The 24,926-nt window shown below is 42.3% G+C and overlaps 1 protein-coding gene across 2 annotated transcripts in view; it reads left to right on the forward strand.

Annotated features, from left to right (window-relative positions):
• The window catches only part of stet (stem cell tumor), a 361,467-nt gene that overhangs the window by 195,508 nt on the left and 141,033 nt on the right, over positions 1–24,926 (forward strand). The window contains exon 1 of one of the 2 annotated variants that reach the window (XM_067149370.2): positions 22,927–23,036. The exons of the other annotated variant lie outside the window; for it this stretch is intronic. The gene's annotated coding sequence lies outside the window, so the exon portion shown is untranslated. Of the gene's footprint in view, positions 1–22,926; positions 23,037–24,926 lie in introns of those variants that run through there. 2 annotated transcript variants of the gene reach the window in all.

The following is a 24,926-nucleotide window of genomic DNA, read 5'->3' on the forward strand; positions in this document are numbered from 1 at the left end:
CTTTCAGTTTTTCACTCTGATTCCTATAGGGGATGATTGCCTAGTTGCACTTTATCTTAAAACAATAATCACCACCATTACCAAGTCTTAATTTCTTTTTTCACCGTTTCATTCCATTGGGAGTCTGTATTCCTAAAAGATTGATCTAAACTCTTAAATTACGAAATTCATGACGATGTCTCATCATTTGTTAATAAGTAGTGAGTTAGTTTAAACCTTCTTTCGGAAAGATAGCGAATGACAGTGAGTAAACGGGATTGTGGAATATCACACAGGCGTTAATATACAAGGCTAAAGAAGTTTCCACATTGTACATTTCCCTTTGCAAGTTGTATATAATTACTGACTTCCGTCTTCACGGTAACTGTTAATGTAATAGCTGATAGTTGAAATAGCGATAACACTATAGAAAACAGAGGGAGGCCTAGGACGTAGTGACGTCACCGACCTCTGTAAGCAGGAAGTCTTCTGGTGTATTCTGTCATAACAATAGCACTCAGCATAATTATTGCTGAGAAAGTAACATTAAATGTCACATTTAGATAACGGAGAATGTATTGTCTGGAAGGAGTGCAAACAATGGTGGCACTGCTTTAAGAACACCTGATTTTCAAGACGTCCTCTTCACAATGGCTCCTACGGTTGTGAAATGGCAACAGTCCCACGAAGACAGTTACACACCTTTTGCCTGCAAACATTCGAGAGAGCAGTGGTAGTTCTTTATTATTTCAAACTTATTTTCCAGTACACTGAAAACATTTCAGTAAATTTAAATTTGGTATTGAGATTGAAAAATTAAACCGAATATTGGAGGAACTCCTTCATTATTTTCCCGTTTAATCATGAGAGTCCCAAGTGATGCACTTCAGTATAAGTGGCGTGTCTCACAAACATAGGTGTGCGAAATATTCGATACTTACGAAATTAGAGTGCAGTTCGTCACTGGTAATGTCTATTCTCTTTCTTTTGAATGCTCATTTTTCACGAACGGTTACTTGTGAGCGCCGCGAAAGGGATCTGTACTAAAGGAATAATACGTATATATGATGATCACAGTGGTACATGTGTTGTACCCTGGTGTAACTGTGATAATATTATGTCAGATGTACAGTATGTTAGTAATTTTCAAAAAGTGATAATAAAGAACAGAAGAAAATGCTGTCAAAATTCCCTTTTGGATATGAAATGCTCATAAATCTCTCTCTCTCTATAGGCTATATATATAATAATAGTTTTGTCTGTACATTGCTCAGAATTTAGAAAAAAAGAATTTTGTTTTTGTATCGGTCGTATCCACGGTAACAGGCAAATGCACTTTTTAATTTTCCGTCATGTGTGTCTGTCTGTCTGTCTGTCTGCATATATGTATGTTCGCTCATCACGAGAAAATGACTGGAGATAATTGAATGAAAATCGGTATGAAAAAAGTCAGGGAATGAGGCAGTACAATATAGACTGTAAATAATTTTGTACTCGATGCATGTAATGGTAGTTTAGGGGAAGGGGCTTAAAATTATTTCTTCGCGAGATAGTGGGTTCGAACCCCACTGTCGGCAGTCCTGAAGATGGTTTTCCGTGATTTCCCATTTTCACACCAGGCAAATGCTGGGAATGTACCTCAATGAAGGCCATGGCCGCTTCCTTCCCACTCCTGGCCTTTCCTATCCCACCGTCGCCATAAGACCTATCTGTTTCGGTGTGACGTAAAGCCAATTGTAAAAAAAAAATTCCTATGTCATTGGTTCTACGGAAACTATACAGGAAAAATTATAGAGAATACAATTTCCGATCATTTATCTCTTAATGCAGTTTTACCGTACTGACTATGGTAATAGAATGAATGAATTAAGACTTTTATTACTTAGTTCATATCAACGCTGAGCACTGCTAACAATGAAATATGTTCAACTGTGTTAACTGGCGATGGTGTTTTTCATATTGTCTTAAGGTGTAAACCCGCGTGGCCATTGGTCGATATCGCCAAGGAAAATTGTGAAGACGATGATAAGAAAAAGGAGAAAATCGTAAAAGAACGATCGCCCGAAGAATAAGACAAGAGGGAATCCTGAAAGAACAACAACTCTCTTTACTTTAGATGCCTTAATTTCACAGAGTCGGAAGGAAACTACATGTGAAGGCCTATAATATCAAAAGCTCATAAAATTGATCAACAGTAATATTACATTGGCCATTGTCAGTTGTGATGTGCTTTGACTTTTCTGCTGCCACTCATCTCCGATGGATGGGACATCTGCTGCATCCCGAGTAAAACAGCTTGCCTGAATATTAGCAGGAAGTAGCAGCGAAGTTGGATAACTTTCTATCTAGCATGCCCTTCCTCTGGTTCATAAATATCCTGATAACTATTGGCACGTAACACACTGGTTAGCTGTTCGATCCCTACACTGAGGCACAGACTGGAAAGAGCAGTGTGCAATCCTGACTGAATACGACAGACTAGCGGACCCCTGCGAGAAATCTCACATGTTCATAAACCACACTTTCCCGAATTTAATGACATAAAACAGGCGTCCCAGCAGCCAAAATGTGAAATGGACGGCAATGATGGCGCGTATTTTCCTACAGCAGCAGTTTTTGCAAATCGCACACTTCGTACAATTTTTTAAGTCATTTTTAAAGAAATATTCGATACTTATGAAATTAGAGTGCAATTCGTCACTGGTAATGTCTATTCTCTTTCTTTTGAATGCTCATTTTTCACGAACGGTTACTTGTAAGCGCCGCGAAAGGGATCTGTACTAAAGGAATAATACGTATATATGATGGTCACAGCTGTCTGCGGCCTGCTCATTCTGTAGCGAAGCACGGGTACATCAGCTAGTCTTTCTAAAAATGAAACTCAAATTCATAACTATTAATTTATTACCATCTAACGAATCGCTTTCGAGAGACATATATATAGAATTTGGCGCCGAAAAGTATAGGATTCAGTGGATCAAAGAGGGAAACTGACTCAAGGCCCATGAGAAAACCGCAAATTAAATAATCAGTTCTCTAGAGTGTGGTGGCATGAGGCTTCTTTGTAAAAGAGCCTTTTTTTTATGTCTCTGCCGTGGCCGTCCATCTGCACTTCACATCACAGCCTACACGGTTGCTAGCTAGCATAGCATCAGATATTTTGTATCACTAATTTCACATGACTCCAAGCCATAAAACATATTTATGTCAATAATAAATAGAAAAGTTTATAATCAAAAATGTTTGCATAGCACTGAGTGATAAACACAGATGCACCAATGCTATAAATTTAAAGAAGGGAAGCATTCTGGTACCTCGGCGTCTCCGAAAACCGTAAAAGTAGGTACTCGGGCGACAGTGTTGTCGTATGACCTAAGAATGACAACCTCCTTTTCCTGGCACAGTGAGAGAGCGCCTCTGTCTGAGGGTAGAGCCCTAAATTGCGACCGTCTCCAGTTTTCCCCATCTTAGTATCGATAGTATACATAGTATACATAGAAATTACTGTCCCTGAATTCTATATTTATCTGAATTCAAATTTCTAACTAAGGTCGTAATATTGAAAGAGCTATTTTGACAGTTCTTACAGGGAGGTCCGTTTACTGCCTGCCGGAGTGGGAATAAGGGTGTAGGGGGTGTGGTTACCATGGAGATAAGCCTGCTGGCCGGCTCGAGTTGCTTGGAGCCGCGAAACTTCTCACTTCTGAGTTGCGTACAACAGAACACAGTGGTCTGAACGAACAAGTGAGTCGGAAGCGAAGGGAATGATAAAGGAATGTGCAACGCTCCTCCCTCTAGCCCTGTCTGTCAAATCGCTTCCTTTAATATTACGGGTAGAACTGCGGGACAGCATTCTGGTACCTCGGCGTCTCCGAAAACCGTAAAAGTAGGTACTCGGGCGACAGTGTTGTCGTATGACCTAAGAATGACAACCTCCTTTTCCTGGCACAGTGAGAGAGCGCCTCTGTCTGAGGGTAGAGCCCTAAATTGCGACCGTCTCCAGTTTTCCCCATCTTCCAGTACCGGCCCTAAGATCTTTCTCAAAATTCTCCTGTCTCTGACTTCCAGTTTTTCAGTCGGGCCTTTTCTCATTAGCGACAGATACGCCATAGGGAATATGGTCTCTAACGGATTGCATCACTCAGGGCCATCTTTTAGCTGTTGTCAGTTTTCCGGTGGATGTTCACGAACCCTTGACTGGCGTCTGTAATTTTTGATTGTCAGAAGTACATAGCGGTCCTCATTCGGAGTGAATTTCCATGGACGACCTTTACCAGTCCTTCGCACAGCTGTACCTGACGTTTTGAAAGCCTTTAATGCTCACGATTCGATGTTATGAGTGATACAGATCCCGTGAACAGCACTTGTTGCTCTTTCCTCTTCCTTGAGCTTCCCATTTATTCTACCTCGAGTAAAGTCATCTAGATGTTCTTAGTGGCCCATTTAGTCATGTTTAGTACACGATGAAATAAAGTGAAACTGTTCCCTTTGAAAGTTAATTTAAGTGGTGCATTTGCACTGTGTTCAAACACATAACTCATGAAAGCTCTCAGGCTGCTAGACTTTCCGCTGGCACTGTCCCAAGCGACCTTTAGTTCGGTTCAAACAGTCATCAACGATGTTATGTGCTGGTTTACAATTCGTCATTAATCAGTCACCATTGGACTTCATTTAGGGCTGTCGCCGAAGTGACAGATTCCTTAACAGTTCTTAATCTAGTTGATTCTTAAATGATTTCAAAGAAGTTGGAAATTTTTCAAACATCTCCCGTAATAAATTATTCCAATAATTAATTCTTCTTCCGATAAACGAATATTTGCCTCACTTTGTCCTTTTTTGGATTCCAGCTTTATATTAATTTTATTCTTAAAAACCCCACTCGAGGTTATTAGTCTACTGTCATTCCAAGCGATGACAGCTCGAAACATTCCACCCAAAGTACGCAATATTTTCGTTATATTACCCTTTAGTCGGAAATTGTTCAGAGCAAATCTTGCTGCTTTTCTTTGGAACTTTTCCACTTCTCGTTTAAGTTTTACACACCAGTGTATTTATCGATAGTATCGATAGTATACATAGAAATTACTGTCCCTGAATTCTATATTTATCTGAATTAAAATTTCTAACTAAGGTCGTAATATTGAAAGAGGTATTTTGACAGTTCTTACAGGGAGGTCCGTTTACTGCCTGTAGGGTGTAGGGGGTGTGGTTACCATGGAGATAAGCCTGCTGGCCGGCTCGAGTTGCTTGGAGCCGCGAAACTTCTCACTTCTGAGTTGCGTACAACAGAACACAGTGGTCTGAACGAACAAGTGAGTCGGAAGCGAAGGGAATGATAAAGGAATGTGCAACGCTCCTCCCTCTAGCCCTATCTGTCAAATCGCTTCCTTTAATATTACGGGTAGGCCTATAGCATGGCGTATCTGTCGCTAATGAGAAAAGGCCCGACTGAAAAACTGGAAGTCAGAGACAGGAGAATTTTGAGAAAGATCTTAGGGCCGGTACTGGAAGATGGGGAAAACTGGAGACGGTCGCAATTTAGGGCTCTACCCTCAGACAGAGGCGCTCTCTCACTGTGCCAGGAAAAGGTTGTCATTCTTAGGTCATACGGCAACACTGACGCCCGAGTACCTACTTTTACGGTTTTCGGAGACGCCGAGGTGCCAGAATTCTGTCCCGGAGTTCTTTTACGTGCCGGTAAATCTACCCACACGTGGCTGACGTATTTGAGCACCGTCAAATACCATTACACTGAACCACTCAGATGGACTAACAGTTCATTTATATCGACGGAATAATAGTGAGATCCTTACTTATGGTCTTTTTCTTCCTGGCATTTTCTCATTTACCGGAGACTGGCGCTTTCGTCTGGATTTAGCCCAGTTTTACGGCCAGATGCCTTTCCGGACGCCAATCCTAAGTGGAGGGATGTATTCATTACTGCTTGTTACTGTGGAGGTGTGTAGTGCGCTATGTTGTGTATGTCAATGAAGATGTGTATTAAAACGAGCCGTGCTGAGGCGCTGGCCTTCTAACCCCAACATCGGAGGTTCGATCCTGGCTCAGCCTAGTGTCGGTAGATTTATTGGCACGTATAAGAACTCCTGCGGGACCTCGGCGTCTCCGAAAACCATAAAAATAGTTAGTGGGGCGTAGAGCAAATGCCATTGTATTAAGACGGACACAAACATCCTGTGAGTCTGCATGCACCAGTATGCGGAGTGTCTTTCGCCAGAAGGTAAACAGCCTGTTGATCAATCTGTTGGGCGACGGTTTTGTCACATGACCTTAGAAAGCTACCCTCTTTTTCCTGGCGCACTGAGAGAGCTCCTCTATCTGGGAGTAGAGTTCTGAATTGCGACCGCCTCCGTCTGCCCCATCTTCCAATAACGGATCTTTCTGAGAATTCTATCTCTGATATCCAGTTTTCAATCAAGCCGTTTCTCTTTAGTTAAACACACACATACACGCGCACACACGCACACACACACATGTCACAGAAGGCTTCCGGGCGGATGACTGTTGTGTAGTGTTTCAGCTATAAATTGTCTGGCTCCATGGCTAAATGGCTATCGTGCTAGCTTTTGGCCCAAGGGGTCCTGGAATCAATTCGCGGCCAGGTCGGGGATTGTAACATCCATTGTTTAATTCCAATGGCTCGGGGCCTGGGTATATACGCCATCTTCAGCATTAGAATTCATCATAGGTAGAGCCTCATCCTCACAGACGCGCAAGTCGCCTATACGGCGTCAACTCGAAAAACCTGCACCAGGCCTCTTCGGAGGCCACAGCCATTATTATTATTATTATTATTATTATTATTATTATTATTATTATTATTATTATTATTATTATTATTATTAACTACAAATTTAGTGATAAGCATTGCTTGTTGTAGTTCTGAGTCCGTCTATAGGTCAGTTCCAGCTTGTTAACTTCCACGGAGATGGCTGCTTCATTTCCTTGATTTTATCCTGTTCTAGTGAAATCTTTCTGTTAGCCTCTTTAATCACACAAGTATGAAGGATGAGTTCTCCACCTAATCAATACTTTATTTTACACAGTGTCAATATTATTTACATAAAAGGACAGTACCGGTTTCGACCTGTAAATAGCTGTTGAAAAACCTGCGTAATAGCGACTGTACAGAATAAATACTACTAAAATTAAAATTAAACAAGAATGCCACTATTCTAAAGCTACTTAGGTTGTTGTTTCGAATCACCTTACATAAATATTATTTTTCACCGAATTAAAGATGAAATTGTATTCTTTAAGTGAAAATAAATTGATAAATGCTTTTTATATCCGAAAAATATGTATCTGGCCACTTAAAACAAATTTTGTGCAGAAGCAACGATCTGGATGGAACACGCCCTTTTTGTTTGTTCATATTTGTACTCTTTTTGTTGTTGTAGCAATTAATTTCTAATAAGTCAGTAGCAGTCCAAGTGAAAAGGAGCACCTGCTAGTTAACACTGCACTGTACTAGAGACAGCTTGGTTGGTCAAGCGGAAAGGCGAGACACATTCGGAACTGACAGCCAGAAAACATCCACTGAGGAATGTCTGGAAGAAAACAAAACTCCGATTGGATACAACAAGCAGTTATTTTTAGTTTCAAGTGACTTCCCTCTCGTTTCTTCTTTCATTTTCTCCGCTGCTAAGTAGTAATGGATCTTCTCCCTTTGGGACTACAACACTCATTAAAAATAGAACATGTGCTACATAAGATTCCGGTTACCATTGGATGGACTGCAAAGCAAAACAAAACAATCTCTTGTACAGAACATTTAGTCCTGTAGAGGGGAGTAAGGTAAAGGCTTCCACTCTCTACAGTCCGATTATGGGCTAGTCTAGAGGCCCATGTGGTGGACTTTGTATCTTCTGTCGCCACTCATCTACGATATATAGGATTACTGCTGTGTACCGAGTTTTTTTTTAAATTTACCTTACGTCGCATCGACACAGATAGGTTTTATGGCGACGATTGGATAGGAAAGGGCTTGGCCTTAATTGCAGTCCCAGAATTTGCCTGATGTGAAAATGGGAAACCACGGAATAGCATTTTCAGGTCAGCCGACATTGGGGTTCCAATCCACCGGATGCAAGCTCACAGCTGCGCGCCCCTAACCACACGGCCAACTCGCCCGGTTGTGCCGAGTGTAACAGCCTGCTTGAATATTCGCGGGAAGTAAGTGGAGAGTTAGATAACTTTCTTCTTTAGCATGCCATTCCTCTGGTTCATAAATTTTCTGATACTACTGGCACGTAACACACTGGTTCATCATAGCATTCGAGCTGTTCAATCCCTACTCTGAGGCATTGATTGGAATGATCAGTGTGCATATTTAAGTGAATTATGCCAGAGGAGTGTTCACGGCTGTCTGCGGTCTGGTCATTCCAGCTCTGGAACTGTGGTCTGTTAGATCGGCACCGTAGTACTGTTCGTTAAAAGTGAGAAAATGTGCGGGTTTTCATTTGATCGAGTATTTTATATGATAACATTGCTTTTAATCGCTACTTACAGTACCTATTGATGTTTTTGTAATGGCCTTTGTTTACTTCAGTTAGGAAAACCAGAAATTCAGTCTTTCTGAGAATCTTGTAGCGAAGCACGGGTACATCAGCTAGTGATAAATAAAAATACAATTTTGACAATCTTCATAAGTAAAGCATGTTCAAAGTTATAAACTATTACTAATAATATAGAAGACGCTAATTCTTTAGTTGTGAATTTCCTATTCTCACCCTTATAAAACTACAAGGTTGTCGTACACTAAGAAAAATGCAAAGAGACCGTCGAATTCTAAATTTAATAATTGTAGCTAATTGAATTACCTACATTTTAGCCAGTTTGTCCACGTTTAACTTCAAGCTGAAATGTTCTCAGAACAATGGGGGTTCTCGTAGGGACCGCACACCAAGCCCGAATTTGTAACCGGTGAGGGAGGTTCAAGCGGTCAGAAGATTGGCTGACTCCAATCGAAGAACTACCTCCTGGTCATACAGAAGGTTGGATAACTTGGGAATCTCTCAATAGATTGCACTCAGGTGTTACAAGATGCAAATCTAACCTCTTCAAGTGGGGTTTTCGGGTAGATTCGCCGATATGTGTTCGTGGTTCTCCACAGACAGCGCGTTATCTTCTCCATCGCAAACTGTGCCCAACTACATGTACTATGGAAGACCTCACGCAAGCAACACGTGAGTCCCTGTAAGTGGCTAATTATTGGTCACCGGACGAGTTGGCCGTGCAGTTAGAGTCGCGCAGCTGTGAGCTTGCTTCCGGGAGATAGTGGGTTCGAATCCCACTGTCGGCAGCCCTGAAAATTTTCACACCAGGCAGAGGATGGGGCTGTACCTCAATTAAGGTCACGGCCGCTTCCTTCTCACTCCTAGGCCTTCCCCTATCCCATTGTCGCCATAAGACCTATCTGTGTCGGTGCGACGTAAAGCACATAGCAAATATATATATATTGGTCAGTGGCCATATAAGTTTGTTCTGCCATGTTCTGTGATCTTCTTCGACCCTTCCAATGTGGTTCTTCATTTCCAAAGACAGTCTTCACATTAAGGAACCAACGCAGCATCTACTTTTCTAAGCACGACGAGAAGTCACCTATATAGTCCAGATCTATCATCTTGGGATCCTTTTTAATTTATGTTTTAAATTATTATGTTGTTGCATAGCCCCGGGGGCACTCAACTTGGGACACTGGGTTGGCGACCACGGGGCCCTTAGCTGAGACTTGGGATTGCTTCCACTTACTTGTACCAGGCTCCTCACTTTCATCTATCATGTCCGACCTCCCTCAGGCTCCTCACTTTCATCTATCATGTCCGACCTCCCTTGTTTAACTCTTATTCTTTTCCTACCCCGATGGTATTAGAACATTCGAGGCCTAGGGAGTACTTCATTTTTACGTCCTTCGTGGTCCTTGCCTTTCTTCGTTCGTTACTTCATGTTCGAAGAGACGGATCCTTTCTCTCTCTCTCTTTCTCTCTCTTTCTCTCTCCCTCTCTCTCTCTCTCTCTCTCTCTCTCTCTCTCTGTGTGTGTGTGTGTGTGTGTGTGTGTGTGTGTGTGTGTGTGTCTACCAAGGGATGATTGAATTATAACTATGGAACTACTTGTGATTAGTACCATCACGCGGGGAACACCATTTGTCGCCTTTAATTGCGAGTAGTACCACTAATGTGGAACATCACGGGCTACGTTGCCTGTGATTAGAACCATATGTGAGAAACACCATGGACTGAGCGTTGCCTGTGATTTGTAACCCACTATGTGAGGAGCACCACAGGATAGTACGAGTCCCTGTGATTGGATGTGAGGTGCACCATGGGTTTGCGTTATCTACGAGTGGTGCCATTATGTGAGAAACACCATAGGTCTGCGTTACCTGTGCGACGTACAATACTTGTGAGTAGTAACATAATGTTTGGAACACAGTGGGTTTGTGCTACTTTTGATTAGTACCGCAACTTGAGAAATACTACGGTTCTACTTTACTAACAATGAGTACCATTATGAGGGGCCGTTGACCTTACTTTTGAACTCCTTTAGACAACAAGGATCCTCGATTCAGGATTGTGCTTTGGAAGCAGTCCCTTAGTTTCTGGGAAGGTGGGGCATTGCGGGTGGGCCCACACACTCTAAATCCGACTCTGTCACTATCCACAACCTCGGTTGTAACTGGAAATTAACCTGGTGCTCATTCCTGTTGTAGGCTGAGTGAACTTCAGAGCCATGTGCCTCTCCAAAAGTGGAAATTTCGTTTATAAATCATTCTCAGCTTGGCAGTTCATGATAATTGATGTTCATCTCCAATTCATTTAAAAATTCATCATGTTTTGGACCTACCCCTGTGTATGTTCTTGATCCGTCTGGGAACAATACCATAGAACAACACTCCGTATTCCAGTAGTTTGGTCACCGGTGGTCAGCGCAGTGCACTACACCGGGGCAAGATCAGGAAACTCTCGTAATGAACAGACTCTTTATTCCAGAAGTTTGGGCAGTGATAGCCAGTACAATGCGCTACTCGACCGCACCCAGACGCACTCGCACTAATTGGTACGCACCGGATGTCCCACGCAACCCGAGATGACTCCAATTGACGGGATGCTGTGAGAACCAGGGTCAAACACGAAAATGGTACACCTGCAGTCGATTTCATTCCGGAGCTCTGTAAGCATAACACTTAGTTCTCCCTAGGACATTTGTACTGGGCACACCGCCCTGCCATTGTTACAGACCGCCCGTCTAACATAACCTCGATTTGTTCTGGGTGATCTTCGAGAAAAGAAGAGTGTTAGAAATGAGTCGAAATGCAATGACAATTTAAAAGTCAAAAATGTATCCACTGACTAGAATTCGAAACGTGATGATTATGAAGAAAGAATGGATGAATATGAACTTAAAACAGTCGGTGGATCCGACCCACAATGCCTTACCATCGCAAAAACTATATTACTGACGAAGGGATTGCTTCGATTCGTACAAAAATGTTGCAAAGTTTAGGCTGGGAAGACTTGGGAGAAAGAAGACGAGCTGCTCGACTAAGTGGTATGTCCCGAGCTGTCAGTGGAGAGATGGCATGGAATGAGATTAGTAAATGAAATGGCGTATGGCTTTTAGTGCCGGGAGTGTCGGAGGACATGTTCGGCTCGCCAAGTGCAGGTCTTTTGATTTGACACCCGTAGGCGACCTGCTTGTCGTGATGAGGATGAAATGATGATGAAGACGACACATACACCCAGTCCCTGTGTCAGCGAAATTAACCAATGGTGGTTAAAGTTTCCGACCTTGCCGGGAATCGAACCTGGGGCCCCTGTGACCAAAGGTCAGCACGCTAACCACTTAGCCATGGAGGTGACATTAGTAGACGAATACATTTGAGTGGTGTCTTTAAATTGGGGCAAATATTCGTTTATAGGAAGGGGAGTTAGGGATTGGAATAACTTACCAATGGAGATGTTCAAGAAATTTCCAATTTCTTTGAAATCGTTTAAGAAAAGGCTAGGAAAACAACAGATAGGGAATCTGCCACGTGGGCGACTGTCCTAAATGCAGATCACTAGTAATTGATTGAACCCAGATAAGTGCTATTTACATATTGTTAATACATATTTGAGTTATTTTGTGTTCCAAATCAAGATTTTAAATACTGTAAAACAGTTCATTTAAATGATAAATCTCCAATATTGTCAACATAATTGCAAGAACTGCATCGGAGTTAGAATGTTTTGCCTGACTATAACGTAGTGAGCGCGAACGATCCCTGGATTAGTGTGGAATCTCATACGAGCACAGGATTCCACATGTCCCGAACCCGTATGGCACTCCGTACCAACAGAGTAGTAAGCTCCAGTATTACGTTATTATGAACGAGCAGTAGAACACTAGAACTTCAAAATATTCTGGTGTGACTTGTTTGTCGTAATAACAAAAAGAAAAAGTTCAATTTTGCAGATATTACTGTTATTGCCTTGAGGGGGAAAAATTGGAATTTGATCATTCTCATTTTTAGGTATAATTCCCCACCCGGCTGACGAAAATTTCTGAGGTGAACACTACTTCATCTTCTTTTCCTACAGCTCTTCCCACACCTGTGGGGTCGCGGATGTGAACTGCGTAGCACAAGTGGATTTGATCCTGTTTTACGACCGGATGCCCTTCCTGACGCAACTCGATATGGAGGGATGTAATCACTATTGCGTGTTTCTGTGGTGTTTGTAGTGTGGTATGTTGTATGAATATGAAGAGGAGAATGTTGGGAATGACACAAACACCCAGTCCCCGAGTTAGAAGAATTAATCGGAAGCGATTAAAATCCCCGGCCCGGCGCGGAATTGAACCCGGGACCCTCTGAACCGACCATTCAGCCAACAAGTCGGACTGGAGAGAACACTGTATTGACTGAATTTCTGAAATGGTGGTAGTAGCGATTATGATTTAAAAGGTAGTGCGACTAGACAACCACCCTCTATTAACACTCATCAAATGAAGAAATCGAGGGGGTCTAGTCCATCGAAGAAGGGTGGGATCGACAAAAGAATCGGGAGGTTCGCAAAGAGTGTTGTGAAAATGACAGACGTCCTAGGCCTGGCTTTTGATAGTAAATTGTTGTTTCACCTCACGTGCTATGTCACTCCTTGGTTTACCCTACAGGTTTTCCGACATAACAGATATAAATGCCCTGAGAGCATTCTATGTTTCCTATGTCGTACCGCTTGTCGAATATGCCTCCCCAGTCTGGTCTTCTTCAAACGTCGCCGGGCTGAGTGGCTCAGACGGTTGAGGCGCTGGCCTCCTGACCCCAACTTGGCAGGTTCGATCCTGGCTCAGTCCGGTGGTATTTGAAGGTGCTCAAATACGTCAGCCTGGTGTCGGTAGATTTATTAGCACGTAAAAGAACTCCTCCGGGACAAAATTCCTGCACCTTGGCGTCTCCGAAAACCGCAAAAGAGTAGGTAGTGGGACGTAAAGTAAATAACATTTTTATTGTTATTATCTTCAAACGTCATCCACCTTGACGGTGTACAGTATTTCTTCAGTGCGATCGTCAGAGCCAGGGTCCCTATCTCGCGTAACTTGAGCACTAACCAAGTGCTTAGGAAATTAAACCTTACTGTAGAACTCTGTGTTCGGAGGAAAGTAGCCGACCTAAAGTTGCTATACAAAGCAGCTGATTATATATTTAGGTGACCTGAATTAGTTTCATTATTCCCCCTCCACGTCGCTTCCCATAGTACGTACCAGAATGAAGACCTCCTTCCATATTCCCGACTCCCGCGCTTTTCTCTTACCCAAGTGTCCATGACTGTACGTATTCCAGCAATGTGTAATACCTTATATCTCAACAGAAACCTAGATATCTTCTTGTCGTATCCTTTGTCCGACTCGTTCGCTGAACGGTTAGCGTACTGGCCTTCGATCCAGAGGGTCCCGGATTCGATTCCCGACCGGGTCGGGGATTTTAACCTTAATTGGTTAATTCCAATGGCACGGGGGCTGGGTGTATGTGTCGTCTTCATCATCATTTCATCCTCATTACGACACGCAGGTCGCCTACGGGAGTCAAATAGAAAGACCTGCACCTGGCGAGCTGAACCCGTCCTGGGATATCCCGGCACTAAAAGCCATACGACATTTCATTTTCATCGTATCCTTTTTCTGTCGTGATATTTCTCACATAACTTCATTTTTTCTTCCGGTTCTTTCATGTCTCTTTTCTGTCCCTTGATTTAAGTGAATATCCCTTTGTTTATGTATCTGTGTAGGTAAATGTGGAAAATATAGGGTTGTGCAGTTTATATTGTGTATATTTATGCCCTTTCTAAATATTTTGTACATTTTTTAATTTTAGATTGATAATTATTATAGATATTGTGGATCTTTGTAATTCGGTATTATGCTGTTGCTGATCCTGAATAAATAAACATTTCCCAGGAAGATCTTATGTCCGGTAAATGAAGATGAAGAATTCCGCAGACGGCACAATTCCGAGCTCTACGTACATAGAGAGGCTCTCTGATTGTGCTAGGAAAAGGAGAGCAGCCTTCTATGGCCATATAGTAAGACTGCCTCCCAAAAGACTGACCAATCGCGTGTTCATCTTCTGGCAGAGCAAAAAGATTCGTACCAGTTGGCTGGAAAAAAACAACAAAAAAAAAACAACAGAAGGACGTTCAAGAACTGGGAATATCAGATCTTCAAGATAGACGATCTGTACGACGTACCCTGAAGGAAGTCCATGGATTTCAGGAAAAACTCCGGAAGAAAGGTACTCCGTGGACAGATGACAGAAAGAAGTTACACGAGCAGAAAATGCGCCAGTACCGGGCAATGATCAAAGCCCAACAGTTGAACAAGCATGGTCCAGAGTAGGCCCATTCGAACCACAAAGAAGAAGGAGAAGAAGAAGAAGAAGAGGGAGGAGAAGAATAAGAAGAGGGAGAATAAGACGAAACATTTCCCAGTGATTTGTGGTCACGCTAATATTTTTCCGTACCGGGCGAGTTGGCCGTGCGGTTAGGAGCGCGCACCTGTGAGCTTGCATCCGGGAGATAGTGAGTTCGAACCCACTGTCGGCAGCCCTGAAGATGGTTTTACGTGGTTTCCCATTTTCACACCAGGCAAATGCTGGGGCTGTACCTGAATTAAGGCCACGGTCGCTTCCTTCCCAGTCCTAGCCCTTTCCTATTCCATCATCACCATAAGACCTATCTGTGTCGGTGCGACGTAAGCAAAATAGCAAAAAAAAATGTTCAGTAACCGCTTTTCTATAGACTTTCGAAGTCCCAGTTTTCCACTTCATGATCCAGTATTAAAGCGGACTGTGAAAAAGTTTACCAGATCAGGATCACTATCGTGGTGATAGTAAAGGTTCTTCTGACATTGCGAACAATTAATTATCAAAAAGAAGGCAAGCAATCTTGTAATTTGCATCTTCTGTAAGTATTGTCTTGGTAGCTTAATGTTTGCTGGCACTTCACTGCTCTTGTCTTCAAGTGCCTTACTAATTTTATAGAGTGTGGTAAATCTGTATAAACCAGCAGAAAATGAAATTTGGTAGAGACTGCTTTACCACAATCCCCTTGAAAACCATTTCTTCCCTCAGGCTTTCTACATATTGGAGTGCTGTAGGCAGTGGCAACTCCTTAGCTTCCCATCTTCTCCAGCACAAAAGGAACTCGGGCAAACTGTGCTTGTATGTACACCAGTTCTCCTTTAATTTATTTACTGCCAAGTGCCACCTGTTCATTGCTAATGGAAATATTAACGGGGAGAGAAACGAATCTTGCAGAATATGATGGAAATAAGATTTATAGTTGTCTAAAGGGAAAAATATAAATCTTACAACAAATGAATTAATATGAATATTTTCATGAAATATGAAACATATCAAAATATTGCGAAATGCGGAAAGAATCGAATGAATTGAATTGTGCACGCTGAAAATCGTAAAGAATCATTCTTATATCGCTAATAGAACATGAAATTCCGTACTTCTCCTGTCTCTAGTCCTGAGTATGTTGTGATGATGATGATGATGATGATGATGATGATGATGATGATGATGATGTTTAAAGGGGCCTAACATCTAGGTCATCGGCCCATAATGAGACGAAATATAACAACAACTTAAAATTCCAAAATTCATCTACTGACCAGAATTCAAAATTTGATGATTAGGAATGAATGGATGAATATGAATTTTAAATAATCAGCGGAACCAACTCAAATATTGAAAGTTCAAAATAATTTCAAAATCAATCCATAGACTAGAATTCGAAAAGGCGACGATGAACAATATTTATGAACTTAAAACATACACTGGATCCGACCGGCAATGCCCCACCTTCCCAGAAACTAACTTAAAACAATGGTATATACTGACCAAGGGGCTGCTTCTAAAGCACAGTTCTGAAACGATGATGCTTGTGGTATAAAAAGGTCTAAAATCCAGGTCATCGGCCCCTCATAATAGTATTTATCGCTAGTAAAGTAGAACCATGGTATTTCTCATGTAGCGGTACTAATCACAAGTAACGTAGACTCACATAGTGGTACTACTGACAGGTAATGTACTACGGACAGGTAACGCAGACCTATGGTGTTTCTCACACAATTGCACCACTCGTAGGGAACACAAACGCATACTGTTCCCCACATAGTGGTACTAATCCCAGGCAACTCCCAGACCCGTGGTGTTCCTCGCGTAGTGGGGACTAACCACAGGCAACGCAGTCCCACGGTGTCGCTCATGTACTGTAGTGGTACTAATCCCAGGCAACGCCCAGACCCGTGGTGTCCCTCGCGTAGTGGGGACTAACCACAGGCAATGCAGTCCAGCGGTGTCGCTCATGTACTGTAGTGGTACTAATCCCAGGCAACGCCCAGACCCGTGGTGTCCCTCGCGTAGTGGGGACTAACCACAGGCAATGCAGTCCCACGGTGCCGCTCATGTACTGTAGTGGTACTAATCCCAGGCAACGCCCAGACCCGTGGTGTTCCTCACGTAGTGGGGACTAACCACAGGCAATGCAGTCCCACGGTGTCGCTCATGTACTGTAGTGGTACTAATCCTAGGCAACACACAGACCCGTGGTGTTCCTCGCGTAGTGGGGACTAACGTTCGGCAACGCAGTCCCACGGTGTCGCTCATGTACTGTAGTGGTACTAATCCTAGGCAACACACAGACCCGTGGTGTTCCTCGCGTAGTGGGGACTAACGTTCGGCAACGCAGTCCCACGGTGTCGCTCATATACTGTAGTGGTACTAATCCCAGGCACCGCCCAGACCCGTGGTGTCCCTCGCGTAGTGGGGACTAACCACAGGCAACGCAGTCCCACGGTGTCGCTCATGTACTGTAGTGGTACTAATCCTAGGCAACACCCAGACCCGTGGTGTCCCTCGCGTAGTGGGGACTAACCACAGGCAATGCAGTCCCACGGTGTCGCTCATGTACTGTAGTGGTACTAATCCTAGGCAACACCCAGACCCGTGGTGTTCCTCGGAACGCAGATCCAGATGCTGAAACACAACAGCGAGCATAGTCTCTATTTTATCTCTCTGGGGTGTTCAACCGAATCTGGACCGAGGGCGAGCCTCCGTCATAGTGGCGGATACTATACACAGGTTGTGTAAACCCACAGTGATCCACCCACAGACGCATGGTATTCCTCAGATAGTGGTACTAATCGCAAGAAAAGTCGACTCATGGTGTTCCTCGCGTGATGGTATAATCACAGGTAATTTCATAGTTCAAAATGCATCATCCCTTGGTCGCCCCTTTTGGTCGCCTCTTGCAACAGGCAGGGGATACTGTGGACGTATTCTTCGTCTGCGGCCCCCACCCACAGTGGGTGAATAATAATAATAATAATAATAATAATAATAATAATAATAATAATAATAATGTTTTTATTTTTTTTTATTCTGGACCGGGCGAGTTGGTCGTGCGGTTAGGAGAGCGCAGCTGTGACCTCGCATCCGGGATATAGTGGGTTCGAACCCCACTGTCGGCAGCCCTGGTTTTCCGTGGTTTCCCATTTTCACACCCGGCAAATGCTGGGGCTGTACCTTAATTAAGACCACGGCCGCTTCCTTCCCATTCCTGGGCCTATCCTGTGCCATCGTCGCCATAACACCTATCTGTGCCGGTGCGACGTAAAGCAAGTAGCAATATATATATATATATATATATATATTATTCTGGCAAAGCATTCTGAGCACACCGTAATTTCCTTCTCCATTCTACTCCTAGGTTGTTGTAAACTGTATCGCAATAATCAAAATGAGGGAATGCGAGTGACTCAACAAGAATTTTCTTTAGTTTAAGGGGCCGATGACCTTCGATGTTAGGCCCCTTTAAACAACAAGCATCATCATCTTTAGTTTAAAGGTGAAATTTAATGAAAGAAGCAGACATGTTACCTGAGAGTCACAAAGCTAAAGAAATCAATCTATAAAATGTAATCTGCTTTCGTAGTAATTAGGGGCTTCCTTCGTTTCTGGTGTAATTTCCTGGTAACATTATATCTATGCTGATCATTAAGTTACTTTAGCACGTAAAAGAGCTATTAACTAGGAGTAATCAATATAATGTTACTCAGACGTGAAGGCTCTTCCGTAACAAGATATTTAAATGAACAGTGTTGAAAGTTTACAGGAAAGTCTACTAATAATTAACAAGGGAACGGAAAATCGTTAGTATTATTGAATTTAGACGCGAGTTTATACCATGTTGAACGAGACACACTGCTGGAAAAATTGACGTTCGTCAGAGACCTTGCTACGCTTCCTCAGGAGAAAACCACGGTGGTTCTGATACGTCTCACTTCACACCCCATAAGTTTTTGAAAGCAACAGTCGGAACATAAAACTGTTTTTGTACAATGAATACTGATCATTGAACCATACGTTATGTAATAAGTAGACCTCCCTCTGCCATAAAAGTACAATGTTTGTTCCATTGCTGGGATTTTTAGACCCCCTCCATTGATCATTGATAGTGTGGGCTCAAACCCCGCAGAGGACTTGGGACTTTTGACGGGCGAAGAAAGTCCATTTAACACGATGTCGAACGATGTCAGCATGTAAAAGTACTCGGGTGTCACATTCAACCAAATAAATTTTAAACTCGGCCGTAGATCGTCCAAAAGATATCTGGTTTACTTTGCCATCTGGAAAGTAAAATGGAGCGTCAAAATTGATGCGGAGGCAGCCCATATGGTGCCAGATTAAAATGTCTACACTTGTTAGCTAATGCAATACAGGTACTATTATTACCGGGGAAATTTAGGCTTGAAAATAGCCTAGTTTTAGGCGCCTAAATTACACGGTAAAAATACTCAATTAGGCATTGAAATGGCGCATGGCTTTTAGTGCCAGGATGTGTCGCCAGGTGCAGGTCTTTTGATTTGACACCCATAGGCGACCTACGCGTCGTGATGAGGATGAAATGATTATAAAGAGGACACATACACCCAGTCCCCGTGCCAGAGAAACCAACCAATTATGGTTAAAATTCCCGACCCTGCCTGGAATCGAACCCGGGACCCCTGTGACCAAAGGCCAGCACGCTAACCATTTAACCATGGAGCCGGGCAATTAGGCATTAAAAGTAGGCTATACAAATTTCACGATAAAAATGATATACAGCATGAACACGCAGCTTTATTTACAACGTTCTATTAGGTTTTATGCAGGCAAATGGGAATACGTTTGAGAACACCTCTGAAGCAGCAGAATCTTCATTGTCAGCTGGTGCACCACAGTCCATTGCATCCTGTTATTTTCCTCTTTTAAATATTTTGTAACTTTGTTTCAGTTTAAATTCTCTGTAGGTTTTTATGTGCCGTACTATAAATAAGTAATCATCGCAGTAATTTTCCGGCATGAGGAAATTAGTACTGCTGTAAAATTCACTATCGCCACATGATCACAGGAAATACATAGGCCTACTATCAACAATGTAACATCATGGTGAATATGTTTGTGGCATGGCCAAGTTTTACCAGACTTTTCCCCGAGAAGCCTAAAGAATATTTATGAATAGCCTTTAGTAACTCACTCGGTTTTTATGCTGAGTACAAACTAAGATTACTAAAGTTTAAACATTGTTTAAGAAGCCTTTCTCGTGGGCAGTCGAGATTTTCTTCTGATGACGCAGAGCACAGTTCTGTGCGAAACGTAAAGAATTTCACCTTATTTTCTTGACACGGCATAAGCCCAAAAGCCTATACAGTATCATGTCTATATGTATGGGCCGTGAAAGCATCAATGGCAACTGTAAATTATAATTTCTTATTCTAACCTGTTCGTTAAATGAAGGACATAAGATTACATTCCTCGTCGTAAATCACATCAGTACACCCCACAAACCACGAACGAAGTAACTCATCCGAGGGAATAACAAGATAAGTCAAGAAATTAAATTTCTTAGGGGAAGCATGTTTTTGTTTTAAACAATACGAAGTCACCTTCACCAAATATTGTCAAACCACTGTACGTTATATGAAGTAAGTTTTTTAAATAATGGTTTTGGTTGGATTTTGTTTAGTTCAAAAAGTGAGTGAAGTATCTGCTTTGAATCGTGAATGAAAGTGAGTTGTCCTATACTGACCAGTATGTACTGACCATTGTGGACCAGTAAAAACCAAAGCGTGTAAGTCAGATTTGTGTATTGTTAGCTAGTAAGATTTCAGCTGTATAAATTCAGTGCCAATAATTTGTTTACAAGATGATAGTGTCCAAGTCCACAATAACCACACAAAATGTACTGTATTACACAGAAGACAGACTTCTCTGGTTGAAGCCACGTCCAATAACAATATTCAGAATATTAACAAGATAATTCTACTCATTTGGTTCTTACCGGTGACTGTTTTATCAATCAATCAATCAATCAATCAATCAATCAATCAATCAATCAATCAATCAATCAATCAGTCAATCAATCTATCACTACTGATCTGCATTTAGGGCAGTCGCCCAGGTGGCAGATCCCTTATCTGTTGTTTTTCTAGTATTTTCCTGAATGATTTCAAAGAAATTGAAAATTTATTGAACATCTCCATTGGTAAGTTATTCCAGTCCCTAACTCCCTTTCCTATAAACGAATATTTGCCCCTATTTGTCCTCTTGAATTCCAACTTTATCTTCATATTGTGATCTTTCCTACTTTTAAAAGCACCACTCAAACTTATATTCGTCTACTAATGTCATTCCACGACATTTTTCCACTGACAGCGAGGAACATACCTCTTAGTCGAGCAGCTCGTCTCCTTTCTCCTAAGTCTTCACAGCCCAAAATTTGCACCTTTTTTTTTTTGTAACGCTACTCTCTTGTTGGATATCGCCCAAAACAGGAGCTGATTTCCTTTGGATTTTTTCCAATTCTCGATTCAAGTAATCCTGGTGAGGGTCCCATACATTGGAACCATACTCTGTTTGGGGTCTTACCAGAGACTTGTATGCCTTCTCCTTTTCATCCTTACTATAACCGCTGGAATAATCGGGAAGTGAAATTTGGCTGCTTATTCAATATTATGACGACATGACTTGCCTTGTTAGTGTCAAAGTAAAGAGAGCATTGACCTTAGTAGGGTACGGTAAAAAATTACAAAACAAAAAGCTGACTTATCTGTATTTTTTTTTTTGTTTTTTTTCGAGACGAGTGATCATTTATTTTTCATCCGTCGGCATTGTATGCTTGTCCTAAAAATCGCTATCTGCCGTAAATGAACACTTATGAGCACAACACCACGCACATGCACACTGTTGAATTAAACTCCAGTATATCCTAGATGGAGAACGTGGCATGTAATTCGCGCCCCAATGCATGTCAGTACTGCTGTGTCGGTGCATTCGCGGTCTTGCACTTTCGTATACCAGCGTCGCCAAAACATCTATTGCACTCACCGGGCTTTGTGGCTGAGACGGTTGAGGCATTGACATTTTAGCCCCTTCTTGGCAGGTTCGATCCTGGCTCAGTCCGGGGTTTTGTGAAGGTGCTCAAATACGTCAGCCTCGTGTCGGTAGATTTACTGGGACGTAAAAGAACTCCTGCGGGACTAAATTCCGACACTTCGGTGTCTTCAAAAGTCGTCAGTAGGACGCAAAGCAAATAACAGTAATAGTCGAGCTCTTTAAGTCTTCAGGCTTTTTCAGTCGTGGAATTACCAACGTTTCGCCCCAGTGTAGCAGTGGGCTCATCAGTTGGAATGCTACACCTTTCCAAGACGCTGGAGCTAGTGCGCCGTTGTGACACCACTGCAAGCCTCCTATGTAGGTCAGTGCAGTGACGGTGCACCAGGGGAGATATGTGCCTCCACTTATATAAATGCCTGCCTTTGGCTTATATCCAAAAATAAGGTTCCTAGAAGTAAACCATAATTTAATTTCATCGATTGTAAATTTAAAACATTAACATTATTATTATTATTATTATTATTATTATTATTATTATTATTATTATTATTATTATTATTATGTCTATTGTACTCGTGTAACGACAACTCTAAATAGCTAGCAGTGGGCATTTAGATCCTTATTGGGTAATCTGTAGTGGTATAATGAGCATTTGTGCACGCCGTGAGGGTATTTTAAGGCTGGGACAGAATCAGCTGTTGATGTGTACCCCGTAACACGGTACACTGTCAGCCTACCTGGCGATCGCACGGTTCAAAAATAACTCCCCGAGAAGATCAACAAAGTGACCGTGACCTTGAGAGCGGATACCATTTAAGACGGCGAGACTCGCGAGTGTTTGAAGAAAGGAACTGTATTGTATGAAGGACGACGCCTACCATCCGAAAACATCTAATAAAAGTTTATAAGTGGAATGAATTAAAAGGGAAGTGAGAATGACCTGAAGAAGGAAGACTGAGAGAAAGCGAAAGTGAGTGGGCCGTGGCAGTTCGCCAGCCAGACGTCGGACTGTGGGTTTAGTCTGAGACCAGCCGCGGCGGCCGACAGTGGCTGGCCTCCCGCCTGCCAGCATGGAGTAGCGCCGCGCGACGCTCTGGGCTGCACCACGTCAGGTGCGTAACACTTGTTGTTTATTGCAGTATGGTCAGATTGCTTGCATCACGCTAAGGAAAGTGCATCTGTTCCCAGTGTTATTGCGTTGGTTTACAGGACATAAAAGTATTTCCGAGCTACGAAATTCGTCCCGCCGGTCACAAATGTATAAATTGACAAAATTTTAGAAGATGAAAACTTCAAACCCTAGAAACTCTTCCCATTTGCAAGGTATCTGAGCATCACTACTAAGACTTTCTTCAACTGATACACATGCCAGTTTGTTCGGATTGTGGAACTAATCGTTTCATACAAGCGCTTACATTTTTGCCAGCCAGAGAAGTCTGCTGTGGCAGAACATGCCATATATAATGACCAAATCTTTTTGATGCAACTTCTAAGAGAAATATTTTACACCTAGAATCATTCGTGAGGCGATAGAAATTGCGAAACACGTGAATAATTTTAACAAAGGGGACCGCTATATACTGAGTAGATCATGGTAACCCTCCATAATTAACTCGTCAACATCTTTCTCTTTGACTCTGGAGGCCCTGGAGTGAAATACATTTCTAACAAGGGCTCTCTGTCATGAGTCTGGTTACTATGGAGTGAGGGCCGATGACCTAGATGTTAGGCCCCTTTATACAACAGTGACAGTTGAAACTGAATTCTTTGTTATTGCTCTGAAGACGATTCTGGATGCAGGTTCGAAACGCATCAGCTTATAATAACTATCACACGTCCTAACATCCCCAATATTATATATTATAATGTCATTTAGGGGAGCCTCCGTGGCTCAGACGGCAGCGCGTCGGCTTCTCACAGCTGGATACCGTGGTTCAAATACCGGTCACTCCATGTGAGATTTGAAGTGGACAAAGCGGAGGCGGGGCAGGTTTTTCTCCGGGTACTCCTGTTTTTCCTGTCATCTTTCATTCCAGCAACTCTCTCCATTCTCATTTCGTAGCATCTATCAGTCATTAATAAATCACTTTGGGAGTGGCGACCCCATCGTACTAATAGCTTTTATCTGTGTCATTCATTACACCCCTGACCCGGTCAGTGACGGGAAAACAGGTTGTAGGTTTTCATTCATTCAATTTCATGTAGCGGTCGTGCATGTCTACACTCTTAAGTTCCCAAAAGCGTCCGTTTCAAATATTGTAGTCTTATTTCTACCAATGGATTGAAATTGATATATTTTTCTCGCTCTTTGAACCACTTATTAATCCACAATTTACGCTTTAACACGTTGTTTTGAGATTGACGCTGCTAAAACTATTGCTAGACATTATTTTGACTGACTTGAATCAAACGTTAAATCGTGCCCAATTAACAAGAAACACGTCAATACTGAACTGAAATAGTGACAATAATACTGACTCTAGAGGATCACTATAATACGGATGCATAATGTCAAAAATATTGACTCTATCACTGACCGTATACGATAATAATAATATATTATTATTACCGTATACGATATGTAAGACTCGCTTAATAAGCAAGCTAGAAAACACCACGTAGTTCGGGGCGAACCGCTAGATGGAGGCACAAAGGAAGACAACTGAAGCGGTGGATGCTGATTCTAGGGCAAATGCTAATTACGGTTTATGTGAACTTCAGACCACAGTAAACGAACAATATATTACAAGGTGTTACTCTTAATTAAATTAATTTCACATTAGCAATTATTTCCATAAAAATTGGACGGATGGACACTGGCCTCCCTCAGTGCCATCTCTCGTGGTTTGCGCGAAGGTCAAACCACTTGTAGTTCGTGAATCAGTAAATGCCCATGCATGGTGTAGGATCTACTTAAAAGAGCAATCTAATTTTTCTTGAAGATTCGGCACTTCTAGTGCCAGAGAGTACTAAATTTCAAGTTGCGTAGTCTTCAGACTTAG

Source organism: Anabrus simplex, chromosome 6 (assembly GCF_040414725.1).
Source record: "Anabrus simplex isolate iqAnaSimp1 chromosome 6, ASM4041472v1, whole genome shotgun sequence".
Lineage (NCBI taxonomy): Eukaryota > Metazoa > Arthropoda > Insecta > Orthoptera > Tettigoniidae > Anabrus > Anabrus simplex.